Below are 19,080 nucleotides of genomic sequence, written 5' to 3'. Positions count from 1 at the left end.
TGCCATCTTTATGCAGCGTTACCCAATAGAATACGTAACAGAAAGATTTGAATAAAATACTGTGCGCCAAACTAGGCTGCCTTCTGGTCTCAAACTGGAAAAGGAAAGTGTCACCAAACACTCTGTATGAATGCAGTCAAAAGAACTCCCATTTGAGTCTACAGGCGCTCATAAAGAAAAGAGAAAGACATACATAGTGTACTCCATCTACAACATAACTTTCAATAAGATAAGTCTATATAATCACTCGTACCGCAAGGATAGGTCTACCATTTTAAAGAGTAGACAACTACACTTTTCATGGGGGCTGGATTGCACCAGTCTGGACTCTTCCTGTCAGGATCTCCTTACGAGTTAGGTCCAACCAAAAAGAGAGAACTCTTTTTGGTTGGACCTAACTCGTAAGGAGATCCTGACAGGAAGAGTCCAGACTGGTGCAATCCAGCCCCCATGAAAAGTGTGGTTGTCTACTCTTTAAAATGGTAGACCTATCCTTGCAGTACGAGTGATTATATAGACTTATCTTATTGAAAGTTATGTTGTAGATGGAGTACACTATGTATGTCTTTCTCTTTTCTTTATGAGCGCCTGTAGACTCAAATGGGAATTCTTTTGACTGTTACCCAATAGAAGCCAAAGGGCTTCTTTTGAGTATTTCTCCCTCCCACGCGTGTGAACTGGGTACTAAACCCAGAAATCTTTCTATTGCATCTGGAGAATTGCAATCACATTACTGTGGCTGATAGGTGGCAGGAAGTATCGCAGATGCGATGTTTTGTTCTTTCAGAATTATATAGATGGTATAACTGCCTCACCAGTAGTAGGTTTACCACCTTTCTTCATGACCAGGCAATATCTGGGTTTGTTTAGCATTTTAGTTTACATAAGAATGTAAATTGTGCTCCCTTAACTACAGGGCTGCATGGGCAGTCACCTAGGGGCCCTTACAAATAGCGACATGTGGTTCACTGTGGCATAAATGTGGACTGGTGGTTTCTATATGACATAATGGGGGGAATTCAAATGTTTGAAAAGTCAGTTGGGTGTTTGTTTTTTCCTGTCTATTAGATAGGAAAAAACAGACACCCAACCGACTTTTCAAACATTTGAATTTCCCCCAATGTGTTTGTCTGCCCCCACCCCCTGCTCTGTCCTGGAGCCGCACATGTGTAAGTGGGGATGTAGTTATGTGATCGGCAGCACAATACCGTCCCCTTAGAATTCCAACAGTCGCCACGCCGACTAGCAGGGACTATTCCGATGGGTGACACCCATACAGTGGGAATAGAACCTGCGCTCGCCCGTATGCTGGCCATCTCAATGCCAGGATCCCAGTGTCGGTATGGTGACCGCCGGTCACGCATACCCAACCCGTGTAAGTGACCCGGCATATGCTCTGGGTCGCTGCTGTCCTATCAGTCTGCTGCGTTGCCAGAGCAGGCGCATGGGCAGTGCGAACATTTACTGGAAACACAGTCGCTAGGATCGCAGAGGGGCCGTTTATTGCAGGACGGGTACGTTTCTATGAATGGCTACCAAAAACTACTACCTATCGCATCGAATGTACGTGAATAGAACCAATAGAGGGTTTTTTGTAGCTTATTTTTGCTATTTGGTACAAATCATTTTTTTCCCTCCAAAATTCTTTTATTCAGTGAAGCATTTTAAAAAAATGTAAAAAAAAATCATTGATAATTGGAGAAGCCCTCAGATATTTAGCTGTTTGTGCCATGGGTGAGAATACAACACGTGTGCTTTATCACTTGTCTGACAATGATGTAGGGCGCAGGAACTAATGTGCCCACTTATACCAGGTCCTTGCATTTACTTATTATGTTCCTAGAGAGATAAATAAACAAGAAGAATGCTAAGAGGTCATCCAAACACCATATATACATCACCCAGCAGATTCTGAGATGTTTGCACAGCAGTTATTTCACTCAGGCTTCTTGTGAACTGTAACAACAAAAGGATTGTTTTTTCTCGAAGTAGTCTGAAACAGAGACCTCCTGAATAAATAAATATATATATATATATATATATATATATATATATATATACTAGAGATGAGCGCCGGAAATTTTTCGGGTTTTGTGTTTTGGTTTTGGGTTCGGTTCCGCGGCCGTGTTTTGGGTTCGACCGCGTTTTGGCAAAACCTCACCGAATTTTTTTTGTCGGATTCGGGTGTGTTTTGGATTCGGGTGTTTTTTTCAAAAAACCCTAAAAAACAGCTTAAATCATAGAATTTGGGGGTAATTTTGATCCCAAAGTATTATTAACCTCAAAAAACATAATTTACACTCATTTTCAGCCTATTCTGAACACATCACACCTCACAATATTATTTTTAGTCCTAAAATTTGCACCGAGGTCGCTGTGTGAGTAAGATAAGCGACCCTAGTGGCCGACACAAACACCGGGCCCATCTAGGAGTGGCACTGCAGTGTCACGCAGGATGTCCCTTCCAAAAAACCCTCCCCAAACAGCACATGACGCAAAGAAAAAAAGAGGCGCAATGAGGTAGCTGTGTGAGTAAGATTAGCGACCCTAGTGGCCGACACAAACACCGGGCCCATCTAGGAGTGGCACTGCAGTGTCACGCAGGATGTCCCTTCCAAAAAACCCTCCCCAAACAGCACATGACGCAAAGAAAAAAAGAGGCGCAATGAGGTAGCTGACTGTGTGAGAAAGATAAGCGACCCTAGTGGCCGACACAAACACCGGGCCCATCTAGGAGTGGCACTGCAGTGTCACGCAGGATGTCCCTTCCAAAAAACCCTCCCCAAACAGCACATGACGCAAAGAAAAAAAGAGGCGCAATGAGGTAGCTGACTGTGTGAGAAAGATAAGCGACCCTAGTGGCCGACACAAACACCGGGCCCATCTAGGAGTGGCACTGCAGTGTCACGCAGGATGTCCCTTCCAAAAAACCCTCCCCAAACAGCACATGACGCAAAGAAAAAAAGAGGCGCAATGAGGTAGCTGACTGTGTGAGAAAGATAAGCGACCCTAGTGGCCGACACAAACACCGGGCCCATCTAGGAGTGGCACTGCAGTGTCACGCAGGATGTCCCTTCCAAAAAACCCTCCCCAAACAGCACATGACGCAAAGAAAAAAAGAGGCGCAATGAGGTAGCTGTGTGAGAAAGATAAGCGACCCTAGTGGCCGACACAAACACCGGGCCCATCTAGGAGTGGCACTGCAGTGTCACGCAGGATGTCCCTTCCAAAAAACCCTCCCCAAACAGCACATGACGCAAAGAAAAAAAGAGGCGCAATGAGGTAGCTGTGTGAGTAAGATTAGCGACCCTAGTGGCCGACACAAACACCGGGCCCATCTAGGAGTGGCACTGCAGTGTCACGCAGGATGGCCCTTCCAAAAAACCCTCCCCAAACAGCACATGACGCAAAGAAAAAAAGAGGCGCAATGAGGTAGCTGACTGTGTGAGTAAGATTAGCGACCCTAGTGGCCGACACAAACACCGGGCACATCTAGGAGTGGCACTGCAGTGTCACGCAGGATGTCCCTTCCAAAAAACCCTCCCCAAACAGCACATGACGCAAAGAAAAAAAGAGGCGCAATGAGGTAGCTGTGTGAGTAAGATTAGCGACCCTAGTGGCCGACACAAACACCGGGCCCATCTAGGAGTGGCACTGCAGTGTCACGCAGGATGTCCCTTCCAAAAAACCCTCCCCAATCAGCACATGATGCAAAGAAAAAGAAAAGAAAAAAGAGGTGCAAGATGGAATTATCCTTGGGCCCTCCCACCCACCCTTATGTTGTATAAACAAAACAGGACATGCACACTTTAACCAACCCATCATTTCAGTGACAGGGTCTGCCACACGACTGTGACTGATATGACGGGTTGGTTTGGACCCCCCCCAAAAAAGAAGCAATAAATCTCTCCTTGCACAAACTGGCTCTACAGAGGCAAGATGTCCACCTCATCTTCACCCTCCGATATATCACCGTGTACATCCCCCTCCTCACAGATTATCAATTCGTCCCCACTGGAATCCACCATCTCAGCTCCCTGTGTACTTTGTGGAGGCAATTGCTGCTGGTCAATGTCTCCGCGGAGGAATTGATTATAATTCATTTTAATGAACATCATCTTCTCCACATTTTCTGGATGTAACCTCGTACGCCGATTGCTGACAAGGTGAGCGGCGGCACTAAACACTTTTTCGGAGTACACACTTGTGGGAGGGCAACTTAGGTAGAATAAAGCCAGTTTGTGCAAGGGCCTCCAAATTGCCTCTTTTTCCTGCCAGTATAAGTACGGACTGTGTGACGTGCCTACTTGGATGCGGTCACTCATATAATCCTCCACCATTCTATCAATGTTGAGAGAATCATATGCAGTGACAGTAGACGACATGTCCGTAATCGTTGTCAGGTCCTTCAGTCCGGACCAGATGTCAGCATCAGCAGTCGCTCCAGACTGCCCTGCATCACCGCCAGCGGGTGGGCTCGGAATTCGTAGCCTTTTCCTCGCACCCCCAGTTGCGGGAGAATGTGAAGGAGGAGATGTTGACAGGTCGCGTTCCGCTTGACTTGACAATTTTGTCACCAGCAGGTCTTTCAACCCCAGCAGACCTGTGTCTGCCGGAAAGAGAGATCCAAGGTAGGCTTTAAATCTAGGATCGAGCACGGTGGCCAAAATGTAGTGCTCTGATTTCAACAGATTGACCACCCGTGAATCCTTGTTAAGCGAATTAAGGGCTGCATCCACAAGTCCCACATGCCTAGCGGAATCGCTCCGTGTTAGCTCCTTCTTCAATGCCTCCAGCTTCTTCTGCAAAAGCCTGATGAGGGGAATGACCTGACTCAGGCTGGCAGTGTCTGAACTGACTTCACGTGTGGCAAGTTCAAAGGGCATCAGAACCTTGCACAACGTTGAAATCATTCTCCACTGCACTTGAGACAGGTGCATTCCATCTCCTATATCGTGCTCAATTGTATAGGCTTGAATGGCCTTTTGCTGCTCCTCCAACCTCTGAAGCATATAGAGGGTTGAATTCCACCTCGTTACCACTTCTTGCTTCAGATGATGGCAGGGCAGGTTCAGTAGTTTTTGGTGGTGCTCCAGTCTTCTGTACGTGGTGCCTGTACGCCGAAAGTGTCCCGCAATTTTTCTGGCCACCGACAGCATCTCTTGCACGCCCCTGTCGTTTTTTAAAAAATTCTGCACCACCAAATTCAAGGTATGTGCAAAACATGGGACGTGCTGGAATTTGCCCATATTTAATGCACACACAATATTGCTGGCGTTGTCCGATGCCACAAATCCACAGGAGAGTCCAATTGGGGTAAGCCATTCCGCGATGATCTTCCTCAGTTGCCGTAAGAGGTTTTCAGCTGTGTGCGTATTCTGGAAAGCGGTGATACAAAGCGTAGCCTGCCTAGGAAAGAGTTGGCGTTTGCGAGATGCTGCTACTGGTGCCGCCGCTGCTGTTCTTGCGGCGGGAGTCCATACATCTACCCAGTGGGCTGTCACAGTCATATAGTCCTGACCCTGCCCTGCTCCACTTGTCCACATGTCCGTGGTTAAGTGGACATTGGGTACAACTGCATTTTTTAGGACACTGGTGAGTCTTTTTCTGACGTCCGTGTACATTCTCGGTATCGCCTGCCTAGAGAAGTGGAACCTAGATGGTATTTGGTAACGGGGGCACACTGCCTCAATAAATTGTCTAGTTCCCTGTGAACTAACGGCGGATACCGGACGCACGTCTAACACCAACATAGTTGTCAAGGACTCAGTTATCCGCTTTGCAGTAGGATGACTGCTGTGATATTTCATCTTCCTCGCAAAGGACTGTTGAACAGTCAATTGCTTACTGGAAGTAGTACAAGTGGGCTTACGACTTCCCCTCTGGGATGACCATCGACTCCCAGCGGCAACAACAGCAGCGCCAGCAGCAGTAGGCGTTACACGCAAGGATGCATCGGAGGAATCCCAGGCAGGAGAGGACTCGTCAGACTTGCCAGTGACATGGCCTGCAGGACTATTGGCATTCCTGGGGAAGGAGGAAATTGACACTGAGGGAGTTGGTGGGGTGGTTTGCGTGAGCTTGGTTACAAGAGGAAGGGATTTACTGGTCAGTGGACTGCTTCCGCTGTCACCCAAAGTTTTTGAACTTGTCACTGACTTATTATGAATGCGCTGCAGGTGACGTATAAGGGAGGATGTTCCGAGGTGGTTAACGTCCTTACCCCTACTTATTACAGCTTGACAAAGGGAACACACGGCTTGACACCTGTTGTCCGCATTTCTGGTGAAATACCTCCACACCGAAGAGCTGATTTTTTTGGTATTTTCACCTGGCATGTCAACGGCCATATTCCTCCCACGGACAACAGGTGTCTCCCCGGGTGCCTGACTTAAACAAACCACCTCACCATCAGAATCCTCCTGGTCAATTTCCTCCCCAGCGCCAGCAACACCCATATCCTCCTCATCCTGGTGTACTTCAACACTGACATCTTCAATCTGACTATCAGGAACTGGACTGCGGGTGCTCCTTCCAGCACTTGCAGGGGGCATGCAAATAGTGGAAGGCGCATGCTCTTCACGTCCAGTGTTGGGAAGGTCAGGCATCGCAAACGACACAATTGGACTCTCCTTGTGGATTTGGGATTTCAAAGAACGCACAGTTCTTTGCGGTGCTTTTGCCAGCTTGAGTCTTTTCAGTTTTCTAGCGAGAGGCTGAGTGCTTCCATCCTCATGTGAAGCTGAACCACTAGCCATGAACATAGGCCAGGGCCTCAGCCGTTCCTTGCCACTCCGTGTGGTAAATGGCATATTGGCAAGTTTACGCTTCTCCTCCGACAATTTTATTTTAGGTTTTGGAGTCCTTTTTTTTCTGATATTTGGTGTTTTGGATTTGACATGCTCTGTACTATGACATTGGGCATCGGCCTTGGCAGACGACGTTGCTGGCATTTCATCGTCTCGGCCATGACTAGTGGCAGCAGCTTCAGCACGAGGTGGAAGTGGATCTTGATCTTTCCCTAATTTTGGAACCTCAACTTTTTTGTTCTCCATATTTTATAGGCAGAACTAAAAGGCACCTCAGGTAAACAATGGAGATGGATGGATTGGATACTAGTATACAATTATGGACGGACTGCCACGGTTAGGTGGTATAAAAAAACCACGGTTAGGTGGTATATATTATAATAATAATACAATTATGGATGGACGGACTGCCTGCCGACTGCCGACACAGAGGTAGCCACAGCCGTGAACTACCGCACTGTACACTGGTTGATAAAGAGATAGTAGTATACTCGTAACAACTAGTATGACACTATGACGACGGTATAAAGAATGAAAAAAAAACCACGGTTAGGTGGTATATATTATAATAATAATACAATTATGGATGGACGGACTGCCTGCCGACTGCCGACACAGAGGTAGCCACAGCCGTGAACTACCGCACTGTACACTGGTTGATAAAGAGATAGTAGTATACTCGTAACAACTAGTATGACACTATGACGACGGTATAAAGAATGAAAAAAAAACCACGGTTAGGTGGTATATATTATAATAATAATACAATTATGGATGGACGGACTGCCTGCCGACTGCCGACACAGAGGTAGCCACAGCCGTGAACTACCGCACTGTACACTGGTTGATAAAGAGATAGTAGTATACTCGTAACAACTAGTATGACACTATGACGACGGTATAAAGAATGAAAAAAAAACCACGGTTAGGTGGTATATATTATAATAATAATACAATTATGGATGGACGGACTGCCTGCCGACTGCCGACACAGAGGTAGCCACAGCCGTGAACTACCGCACTGTACACTGGTTGATAAAGAGATAGTAGTATACTCGTAACAACTAGTATGACACTATGACGACGGTATAAAGAATGAAAAAAAAACCACGGTTAGGTGGTATATATTATAATAATAATACAATTATGGATGGACGGACTGCCTGCCGACTGCCGACACAGAGGTAGCCACAGCCGTGAACTACCGCACTGTACACTGGTTGATAAAGAGATAGTAGTATACTCGTAACAACTAGTATGACACTATGACGACGGTATAAAGAAAGAAAAAAAAATACCACGGTTAGGTGGTATATATTATAATAATAATACAATTATGGATGGACGGACTGCCTGCCGACTGCCGACACAGAGGTAGCCACAGCCGTGAACTACCGCACTGTACACTGGTTGATAAAGAGATAGTAGTATACTCGTAACAACTAGTATGACACTATGACGACGGTATAAAGAATGAAAAAAAAACCACGGTTAGGTGGTATATATTATAATAATAATACAATTATGGATGGACGGACTGCCTGCCGACTGCCGACACAGAGGTAGCCACAGCCGTGAACTACCGCACTGTACACTGGTTGATAAAGAGATAGTAGTATACTCGTAACAACTAGTATGACACTATGACGACGGTATAAAGAATGAAAAAAAAACCACGGTTAGGTGGTATATATTATAATAATAATACAATTATGGATGGACGGACTGCCTGCCGACTGCCGACACAGAGGTAGCCACAGCCGTGAACTACCGCACTGTACACTGGTTGATAAAGAGATAGTAGTATACTCGTAACAACTAGTATGACACTATGACGGTATAAAGAATGAAAAAAAAACCACGGTTAGGTGGTATATATTATAATAATAATACAATTATGGATGGACGGACTGCCTGCCGACTGCCGACACAGAGGTAGCCACAGCCGTGAACTACCGCACTGTACACTGGTTGATAAAGAGATAGTAGTATACTCGTAACAACTAGTATGACACTATGACGACGGTATAAAGAAAGAAAAAAAAATACCACGGTTAGGTGGTATATATTGTAATACAATTATGGATGGACGGACTGCCTGCCGAGTTCCGACTGCCGACACAGAGGTAGCCACAGCCGTGAACTACCGCACTGTACTGTGTCTGCTGCTAATATAGACTGGTTGATAAAGAGATAGTATACAATACATACAACAATATACTACTATACTGGTGGTCAGGCACTGGTCACCACTAGTCACACTGGCAGTGGCACTCCTGCAGCAAAAGTGTGCACTGTTTAATTTTAAATTAATATAATATTATGTACTCCTGGGGGCTCCTGCTATAACAACCTGCAGTGCTCCCCAGTCTCCCCCACAATTATTATAAGCTTTGCCTTTTATACATTGATGTGCAGCACACTGGGCTGAGCTGAGTGCACACAGACTGAGTCACACTGTGTGACTGGCTGCTGCTGTGTATCGTTTTTTTTCAGGCAGAGAACGGATATAGCAGAGAACGGATATATTATATTAAAATAAATAAAAGTTAACTAACAACAACTGCACTGGTCACTGTGGTAAACTCTGTCTGACTCTGCACAATCTCTCTCTCTCTTCTAATCTAATTTCTAATGGAGAGGACGCCAGCCACGTCCTCTCCCTATCAATCTCAATGCACGTGTGAAAATGGCGGCGACGCGCGGCTCCTTATATAGAATCCGAGTCTCGCGAGAATCCGACAGCGTCATGATGACGTTCGGGCGCGCTCGGGTTAACCGAGCAAGGCGGGAGGATCCGAGTCTGCTCGGACCCGTGAAAAAAACATGAAGTTCGTGCGGGTTCGGTTTCAGAGAAACCGAACCCGCTCATCTCTAATATATACAATATATATATATATATATAATCGTCCGGCACTCCACTGGTTAATAAAACTTTACTTGCTGCAGTGACCTCTTAAGCCATATAGGCTATTTGTAGATGCAGTATATAAGCGGCACTCACCAGACTGAATCTAATTTCTTCACTCTGGTGAGTGCCGCTTATATGCTTATATACTGAATATATATATATATATATATATATATATATATATATAAAGATATTAGGCACTCCAGAATGTTAGAGCATATGCCTGATGCCTTATATATATATATACACAGAATATACCGTTCGGTATTACACAGGAGAAAACTATTAATAATTATTGAAAGTTTCTTAAAACTAGCATATATAAACCGGCAGCAGATGTATAAAATAACTTTTTTTTATGCAGGCCGTTAGGTCTGTATGGTTTGGCAATACAGATGGGCCCTTATATACTGTGGCTTCAGTAGCTCCAAATTCTGGAGCCCCTCTTGGTGTGCCAGGTCCTGGGCAACTCGACTGCGCCGGGCATCTTTGTCCCTCAACATTTTGCAACCTGGCAAATTCCCAGGTGTCAGCTACATGACCCAGGTCGGGAGCGGGGTCGAGGACTCGGGACTTAGTCCAGGGTAGTCTCCTTTTCCACTGATCAAAATCCCTAGTTTTGTGCGTTCACGTGTAAAAAAAACCAGGATTTTTATGTCAGTAGAAAAGAGGAGTAACAGTCCAGGTATTAGTGATATCCATGCTTGAGCACATATGGTTAAATCAAAATAACTGAGGTAGTAATTAATTCACCTGTGCTCAAGTATTGTTATTCTTAAAACCTGGGCCGTTAGTGTGCCTTGAGGAGCGTGGTTCATAACCTCTGCTTTAGTAGAATAAAACAGACCTATAAATCTTAAAATACTATAATGCTAAGAGGCCCTATATAGCTTGGAATGTAATGGAGTTCGAGATCGCCGGACCTGCCGAATGTCGGCCAATCACAGACATTTTTTTAAAGGGGCAATAATTATTATTATTTTTTTTATTGTCTTGAACTGTAAGTGCTGTTTTCTTGTTTTCTCATTTGATTATGTACTGTGTAATGGGCGCTGCAGATCCCTTTTATTGCCATATAAATAAAGGATAATAATAATACTAATTTACAAGGCATGATTTTGCCTTGTAAATGAATGCCCTTTTAAAAAAATGTCCGTGATCTGCTAGCATTCCGCACGTCTGAAGTCCCAGACTCCATTACATCCCGCCCTTAAAGTCCAGTTTCCATATAATCAGAACATTCTGATTAGGTTTTGGGGTAAATGTCTGGAATTGCAATATATAAAGGTAACTATAAAACAATAATAGATCCTGATCGAAAACCCCAGTATCCTGAGGCTCTCAGTAATGACACTTACCTTTCAATGGGTAACGCTGTTTCCGCACTATTATTATTATACTTTATTTATATGGCGCCACAAGGGTTCCGCAGTGCCCAATTACAGAATACATATGCACATAATCAAAACAGGAAAACAGTGGCTCACAGTTGAAGACAATATCGGACAAGTACAGGGTAACTAAGCATAACTACACCAGTAGAAGACACTGAGATAAGTATCAAGGTGGCCGAGAACTGCAGGTTTTGGGCAGCTGAGGATTATTAAAGTAAGAAAAGGATAAGCACATGAGGGAAGAGGGCCCTACTTGTGAGAGCTTACATTCTAAAGGGGAGGGGCAGAAAGACAGGAGTGACACATGGGGTAGACCGAGCGTGGGACAGAGGGTTAGGATGAGATTTGGCAGGGTTTGGTAAAGAAGTGGGTCTTAAGAGCCCGTTTGAAGTTCTGTAGAGAGGTGGAGAGTCTGAGGGGGAGAGGTAAAGAATGCCAGAGAAAGGGAGCAGCACGTGAAAAATCTTGGAGATAGGAGTGGGAGGAAGCAATCAGAAGACAGGAGAGTCTGCGTGCATTAGCAGAGCGAAGAGGACGGGTGGGAGAGTAAAGGGAGATAAGGTCAGAGATGTAAATGGGAGAGGAGTGGGTGAGTGCTTTGTAAGTGAGAGTGAGAAGTTTGAATTGGATTCTGAAAGGGAAGAGAAGCCAGTGAAGGGCTTGTAGGAGAGGGGAGGTGGACGTAGTGCGTTTGGTGAGGAAGATAAGCCGGGCAGCAGCATTGAGGATCATACAGTAAATGATTCAAAGCAATTCAACTGCAAAAAGTCTTCTTGTAAAATCAGCCATAAAAATGCGGAATGGGAGCTCTGCCTGAAGTACAGTCACAATTAAAAAAACAAAACATTCTGCACTCTATTATGTTGGCATGTTCGGTTATGACCCTATGTGCTGGTAACACAGATATCAGGGGTGACTCAATTACATGCAGCAACATTGAGTGTGTACAGCTAAGCATCGCGCACATTGCCTGCAATTGAATTTCCCTCATCCAATTTTTTCACGTGGAGTTTTCATTCACCAGACTGGCATTATAACTCCTAAAGCAGCATGTTTAATTTATAGGAGCCTATTTCTCATAGAATATATGTGGGCACCATTTTTGGTGGGTACATGCAAATATTAAGGATCCCCTGCATGTACAGCTACTACAGCAACATGGAGTGACCACAGCAGAGATCTCCAATAACTGACTCGGCCCCTCTATTTCCGCCAGCACTTTTTACCAAGCTCTGGAATGCTTCTTCACTTGGCGTTAGTGACTGTCATTGGCAACATTACCTACAGAGCTGTCTATGGCAATGGCTGCCTCACATGTGTGATTAGCAGGCCTTGCATGTGCAGTAGTTGCACTAAGGTCCTGAAAGAGAAGTGAAGTGATATTATTAGTGATCACTTCAGGGCCGAAACTAGGATCTTTGACACCTGGGGCAAGACAGTAAGTTGGCGCCCCCCCTCCCCTTCATTGTAAGAGTGTGAGTGAGTGTATATATATATATATATATATATATATATATTGTGCTTGGAAAAACGAGGCGGCACTCAGAGGCTGTCAATCACATAAAGCGTGTAATGATGCAATCATCCTGATGAAGGAGAGGTGGTCCCCGAAACGTTGATTGCACCATTACACGTTTTCTGTGATTGACAGCCTCCAATCATATCGTGGCGGGTGACCTCCCTGGGGAAGGTACCTGAGCAGGACACATCCTGCTGTGGACAGTGTGTGTGTGTGTGTGTGTGTGTGTGTGTGTGTGTGTGTGTGTGTGTGTGTGTGTGTGTGTGTGTGTGTGTGTGTGTGTGTGTGTGTGTGTGTGTGTGTGTGTGTGTGTGTGTGTGTGTGTGTGTGTGTGTGTGTGTGTGTGAACTCCATAAGGGCTGGTAGCTGCTGTAAAGATTTTTATCGAGGGGATGGCTAGAAATTTATTTGGCCTAGGGATAGATAAAAAAGGGAAATAAATACTCATACCTTGAAACATACATAAAATCACACACCTATACACATGCATACTGTCACACACCTGAATATATACATGCATGCATGCATACATTCATTCACTCACTCGCTCATATATATATACACATAGTCACACACCTGTATACATACATATATAGAGTCAAACATATATACATACTTACATATAGTGAGACACAAGCACACATACAGCTATGTAGTCAGTCATACACCTTTTCACATACAGTCACACACATGCACACACTCATAGAGACACACATACTCTGGGCGGGATGTACTAATGTACATCGCCGCCCTGCGCCACGATGCTGATCGCATATGTACTAACATATGCGATCAGTATTGCGGAGGACAGCTCTTCCGATAAGAGCTGTCCTCCGCGATGCGCAGCGGCAGCCTGACTTCCGGGATTCGGCCCCAGGAGTCAGTCTGCGCATGCGCGGGGTGACGGGGGCAGCCGCAGGGCATGCTGGGAGGGATCCGATCGGATCCCTCACACAGCGCCGCGGAGAGAAGCCCATAGGCTTCTATGGACGTAAAGCTGGCGTACCCCGCCGCTGCGCTGTCCTGCCGGCCGGGGGTTAGTACATCAGGAAAATGCGGTAAACAGGGAGTTTACCGCATTTTCCGCTTAGTACATCCCGCCCTCTATATGGTACTGGTAGTCACACACACACAGTGCCCCTTCCCTAACACTCACTACTTAGGCTCTTCTGCTCCTTGTCCTGGATAGTGAGCTCTCCCAATGATGCTGCTGGCTGGCCTGGCACTGTGTGCAGCACAGTGCCGTGTAGCCCCGCCCCCTTTTCGGACCTACGGCTGCCTCTTCTTTTTCAGCTCAGCAGTGCACTATAGTAGTGCACTGCTGCGATGATTAATGGCAGCGGGGGGGAGGCTGGGGAGTCATCTTGTTCCTTGTGCCCTGCAGGCACTACACGTGACCAGAAGAAACTGAAAGTAAACTACAGCTCCCGCAGCAAGGGCTGCTGGGAGCTGTAGTTTATTTTCAGTTTAATCACAGCAATGCGGCTGCGGAAGCTAGTAGAGTGAGAGTCTGGAGCTTGTGCTCCGTCGGCTGACTCTGCTCTAAGGAACCGCAGCGCATAGGGAGGGGGTGTTAGGGGGATTAAACTGATCCTCTCTGCGCCCCCTCCTATCCTGCGCCCAGGTCACATGCCCCCCTAGCCCCCCCCGTAGTTACGGCCGTGATCACTTCATACACATCGTCGGGACAGGCTCTTTTCTTAGGACCTAATTCAGACCTGATCGCAGCAGCAACATTTTTCTCTAATGGGCTCTAATTTCTCCATGGGGGTAATTCAGAGTTGATAGCTCGCTAGCAGTTTTTAGCAGCCGTGCAAACGCTAAGCCGCCTCCCACTGGGAGTGTATTTTAGCTTAGCAGAAGTGCAAACAAAAGGATCGCAGAGCGGCTACAAAATTTTTTGTGCAGTTCCAGAGTAGCTTCAGACCTACTCGGCGCTTGCGATCCCTTCAGACTGTTCAGTTCCTATTTTGACATCACAAACACACCCTGCGTTCGTCCAGCCACGCCTGCATTTTCCCTGGCACGCCTGCGTTTTTCCAAACACTCCCTGAAAACGGTCAGTTGACACCCAGAAACGCCCACTTCATGTCAATCACTCTGCGGCCAGCAGTGCGACTGAAAAGCTTCGGTAGACCCTGTGTGAAACTACATCGTTCGTTGTAATAGTACGTCGCGCGTGTGCATTGCGCCGCATATGCATGCGCAGAAGTGTCTTTTTTTAGCCTCATCGATGCACAGCGAACAAATGCAGCTAGCGATCAACTCGGAATGACCCCGCCATGTACAGTGCAGGTGGGGCAGATGTAACATGTGCAGAGAGAGTTAGATTTGGGTGGGGTGTGTTCAAACTGAAATCTAAATTGCAGTGTAAAAATAAAGCAGCCAGTATTTACCCTGCACAGAAACGAAAATAACCCACCCAAATCTAACTCTCTCTGCACATGTTATATCTGCCTCCCCTGCAGTGCACATAGGCCCTCATTCCGGGTTGATCGCACGTAGCAACTTTTTACTGCTCGTGCGCTCAACGTGACGCCGCCTATGGGGGGTCATTCTGACCCATTCACTCGTTGCTTTTTATCGCAGCCGAGCGAACGGGTTCCCACTGCGCATGTGCCGGCGCCGTAGTGCAAGACGCCGCATGCCAGATGGCCGGAGGCCGTAGAAGGGCTGCAATCGCCTCTGCCTGATTGACAGGCAGAGGCGGTCGCTGGGCGGGAGGGGATGAAACGGCGGCATTTGGCCGCAATTTCGTGGGCGCGGTCTGGCCAATGCAGGCGTGGCTGGACCTTGTGGGGGGTGGGCCGCAGCGGCTGCGTGACGTCACACGCAGCCGCTTCGGGCCAGGGAGCGATGAGTAGCTCCCGGCCAGCACGCTAAAGCTGCGCTGGTCGGGAGCTACTCTTAAAGTGCAAAGGCATCACTGCTGTGCGATGACTTTGCACTTCTGCGGGGGGGCCGGCACTGACATGCGGGGCGGGATAGCCCGGTGCTGGGTGTTCCCCCACATGTCAGTGTGAATGATCATAGCTGTCAGTCTTCTTGCCCGCTGCGATCACTTTTTCTGCTGCCAGTGTCGCCGGGTAACGCGCATGCGCAGTTCCGACCTGTTCACACCGCAGCGACAAACTGCAGCGTGCGAACGGGTCGGAATGACCCCCATAGTTTTGCCCATCAGAGAAAGATGTTGCTGCTGCGATCAGGTCTGAATTAGGTCCTTAGCCTCTGCCCCTGCATGTGTATTATAATACATTCTGGCGATACTTAGATTCTCATTGCCGTGAGTATCCATGATGAGAAATTATATTGATCGAGTCTAGATCCTGATGATTGACCAGAGTACAGTATGCTTCTTAATGTCTGCACAGTTAAAATGCTGTAAGCAGCATGTTATCCACGTCAGGATTCTGGCGTCGGCTTTCTCGTGTCTCCAGAGTCACAGTCGACTGTGGACGCCCAGACATCATCCTGGATTGGTGGAGCTGAGAAGAGAAATTGGGATCCTTACTAGCAAACATAACAGTATTACACAGAAACAAAAACTCTTTCTCTGACGTCCTAGTGGATGCTGGGAACTCCGTAAGGACCATGGGGAATAGCGGCTCCGCAGGAGACTGGGCACAAAAGTAAAGCTTTAGGACTACCTGGTGTGCACTGGCTCCTCCCCCTATGACCCTCCTCCAAGCCTCAGTTAGATTTTTGTGCCCGACCGAGAAGGGTGCACACTAGGGGCTCTCCTGAGCTTCTTAGTGAAAGTTTAGTTTTAGGTTTTTTATTTTCAGTGAGACCTGCTGGCAACAGGCTCACTGCATCGAGGGACTAAGGGGAGAAGAAGCGAACTCACCTGCGTGCAGAGTGGATTGGGCTTCTTAGGCTACTGGACACCATTAGCTCCAGAGGGACCGAACACAGGCCCAGCCTCGGAGTCCGGTCCCAGAGCCGCGCCGCCGGCCCCCTTACAGAGCCAGAAGCAAGAAGAGGTCCGGAAAATCGGCGGCAGAAGACATCCTGTCTTCACCAAGGTAGCGCACAGCACTGCAGCTGTGCGCCATTGCTCCTCAGCACACTTCACACTCCGGTCACTGAAGGTGCAGGGCGCTAGGGGGGGGAGCCCTGAGCAGCAATAAAAACACCTTGGCTGGCGAAAATACATCACATATAACCCCCAGGGATATATGGATGAATTTTAACCCCTGCCAGATTCCACAGAAAAACGGGAGAAAAGGCCGCCGAGAAGGGGGCGGAGCCTATCTCCTCAGCACACTGGCGCCATTTTCTCTCACAGCTCAGTTGGAGGGAAGCTCCCTGGCTCTCCCCTGCAGTTACTACACTACAGAAAGGGGTTAAAAAAGAGAGGGGGGCACTAATTAGGCGCAGTATAACAATACAGCAGCTATAAGGGGAAAAACACTTATATAAGGTTATCCCTGTATATATATAGCGCTCTGGTGTGTGCTGGCATACTCTCCCTCTGTCTCCCCAAAGGGCTAGTGGGGTCCTGTCCTCTATCAGAGCATTCCCTGTGTGTGTGCTGTGTGTCGGTACGTTGTGTCGACATGTATGAGGAGGAAAATGATGTGGAGGCGGAGAAATTGCCTGTAACAGAGATGTCACCCCCTAGGGAGTCGACACCTGAGTGGATGAGCTTATGGAAGGAATATGTGACAGTGTCAGCTCTTTACAAAAGATTGATGACATGAGACAGCCGGCGACTCAGCCTGTGCCAGTCCAGGTGTCTCAAAAGCCATCAGTGGCTCTAAAACGCCCGTTACCGCAGATGGCAGATACAGACGCCGACACGGATACTAACTCCAGTGTCGACGATTAAGAGACGAATGTGACTTCCAGTAGGGCCACACGTTACATGATTGAGGCTATGGAAAATGTTTTTACACATTTCTGATAATACCAGTACCACTAAAAAGGGTATTATGTTGGGTGAGAAAAAACTGCCTGTAGTTTTTCCTGCATCTGAGAAATTAAATGAAGTGTGTGATGAAGCGTGGGTTTCCCCCGATAAAAACTGTTAATTCCTAAAAAGTTATTAGCATCATACCCCTTCCCGCCAGAGGATAGGGCACGTTGGGAAACACCCCCTAGGGTGAATAAAGCGCTCACACGCTTGTCTAAACAGGTGGCACTACCGTCCCCGGATACCGCCGCCCTTAAGGAACCTGCTGATAGAAAGCAGTAAAATGTATATACACTCACACGGGTGTGATACTGCGACCAGCAATCGCCTCAGCCTGGATGTGCATTATCTCCCTAAGGTGGTTTCAGCGTTTCATCTGAACCAACCTATTGTGGTACCTGCGGCTACTAGTGACTTGGAGGACTCCAAGTTGTTGGACGTAGTCAGGGCCCTGAAAATATATGCTTCCAGGACGGCTGGAGTCAAAAAATCTGACTCGCTGTTTATCCTGTATGCACCCAACTTGGATGTGTGTGTGAGGGTGTCTCCGTCGACAACGCCGACACCTGTTGGATATGTGTAATTAAGTGCTAAGGTGAATTTATTGCACAAAAGATTAGAGAACAGACAGGAAATCTACCCATGTACAAAGAGGAAAAGTAGCAGGTGCACAATCTCACACTAGCTCTACCTGTAGTAACCAGAGGCATTTAGCATATTCCTGGCCAGGGCTATGAGCTTACCCACCGCATCAAGGTAGCCTCTCATTGGGTAAGTCCCTAACACTAACTATGGGGGTTCAGGTCCGGGGGGCAGGACACCCCAGAGCCACCCAGCCAGATAACCCCAGGGCATCGCAGGAGTGATAAAATTGTAGGGTTAAAGTGATGGGAGCAGCTGTTGCTGCATGTGTGAATAATGTGAGCAGTAAAAGAAAATTATGTGAAGGTGTTACATATATATAAAACAAACTAAGTGCCATGGAGTAATGAAATAATGTTAAATTGCGATGCCCCAGGGACACCCAGCTACGGCAGGCACAGGGAGCCCCGCACCCCAGAGAATCCCCCCCATTATGGACTGCCATATTAAACAAAATGTAGGAGTCTTACCACAGTGTGCTCATTCCAAATGTAAAGGCTGGAGTGTTTGACTATTTAAAATCAGAGGGGTGGGTGGGGCAGGGTGCTAAATTAGGATGAAGGCGTCTCCTACCTTCAAAAATGTATGAATACATCGGTAACAGAGGGAAAAGGGCCCTAATTTGCACACCTTAATTAGGTAGTGAGGTGCTACTCTGCTTGAGACTTAGTAAAGTGTACAAAGAGGAAAAGTAGCAGGTGCACAATCTCACACTAGCTCTACCTGTAGTAACCAGAGGCATTTAGCATATTCCTGGCCAGGGCTATGAGCTTACCCACCGCATCAAGGTAGCCTCTCATTGGGTAAGTCCCTAACACTAACTCTGGGGGTTCAGGTCCGGGGGGCAGGACACCCCAGAGCCACCCAGCCAGATAACCCCAGGGCATCGC

This window comes from Pseudophryne corroboree, chromosome 1, assembly GCF_028390025.1.
Source record: "Pseudophryne corroboree isolate aPseCor3 chromosome 1, aPseCor3.hap2, whole genome shotgun sequence".
Classification (NCBI taxonomy): Eukaryota; Metazoa; Chordata; class Amphibia; order Anura; family Myobatrachidae; genus Pseudophryne; species Pseudophryne corroboree.
Note: the sequence above shows the minus strand (reverse complement) of the source record.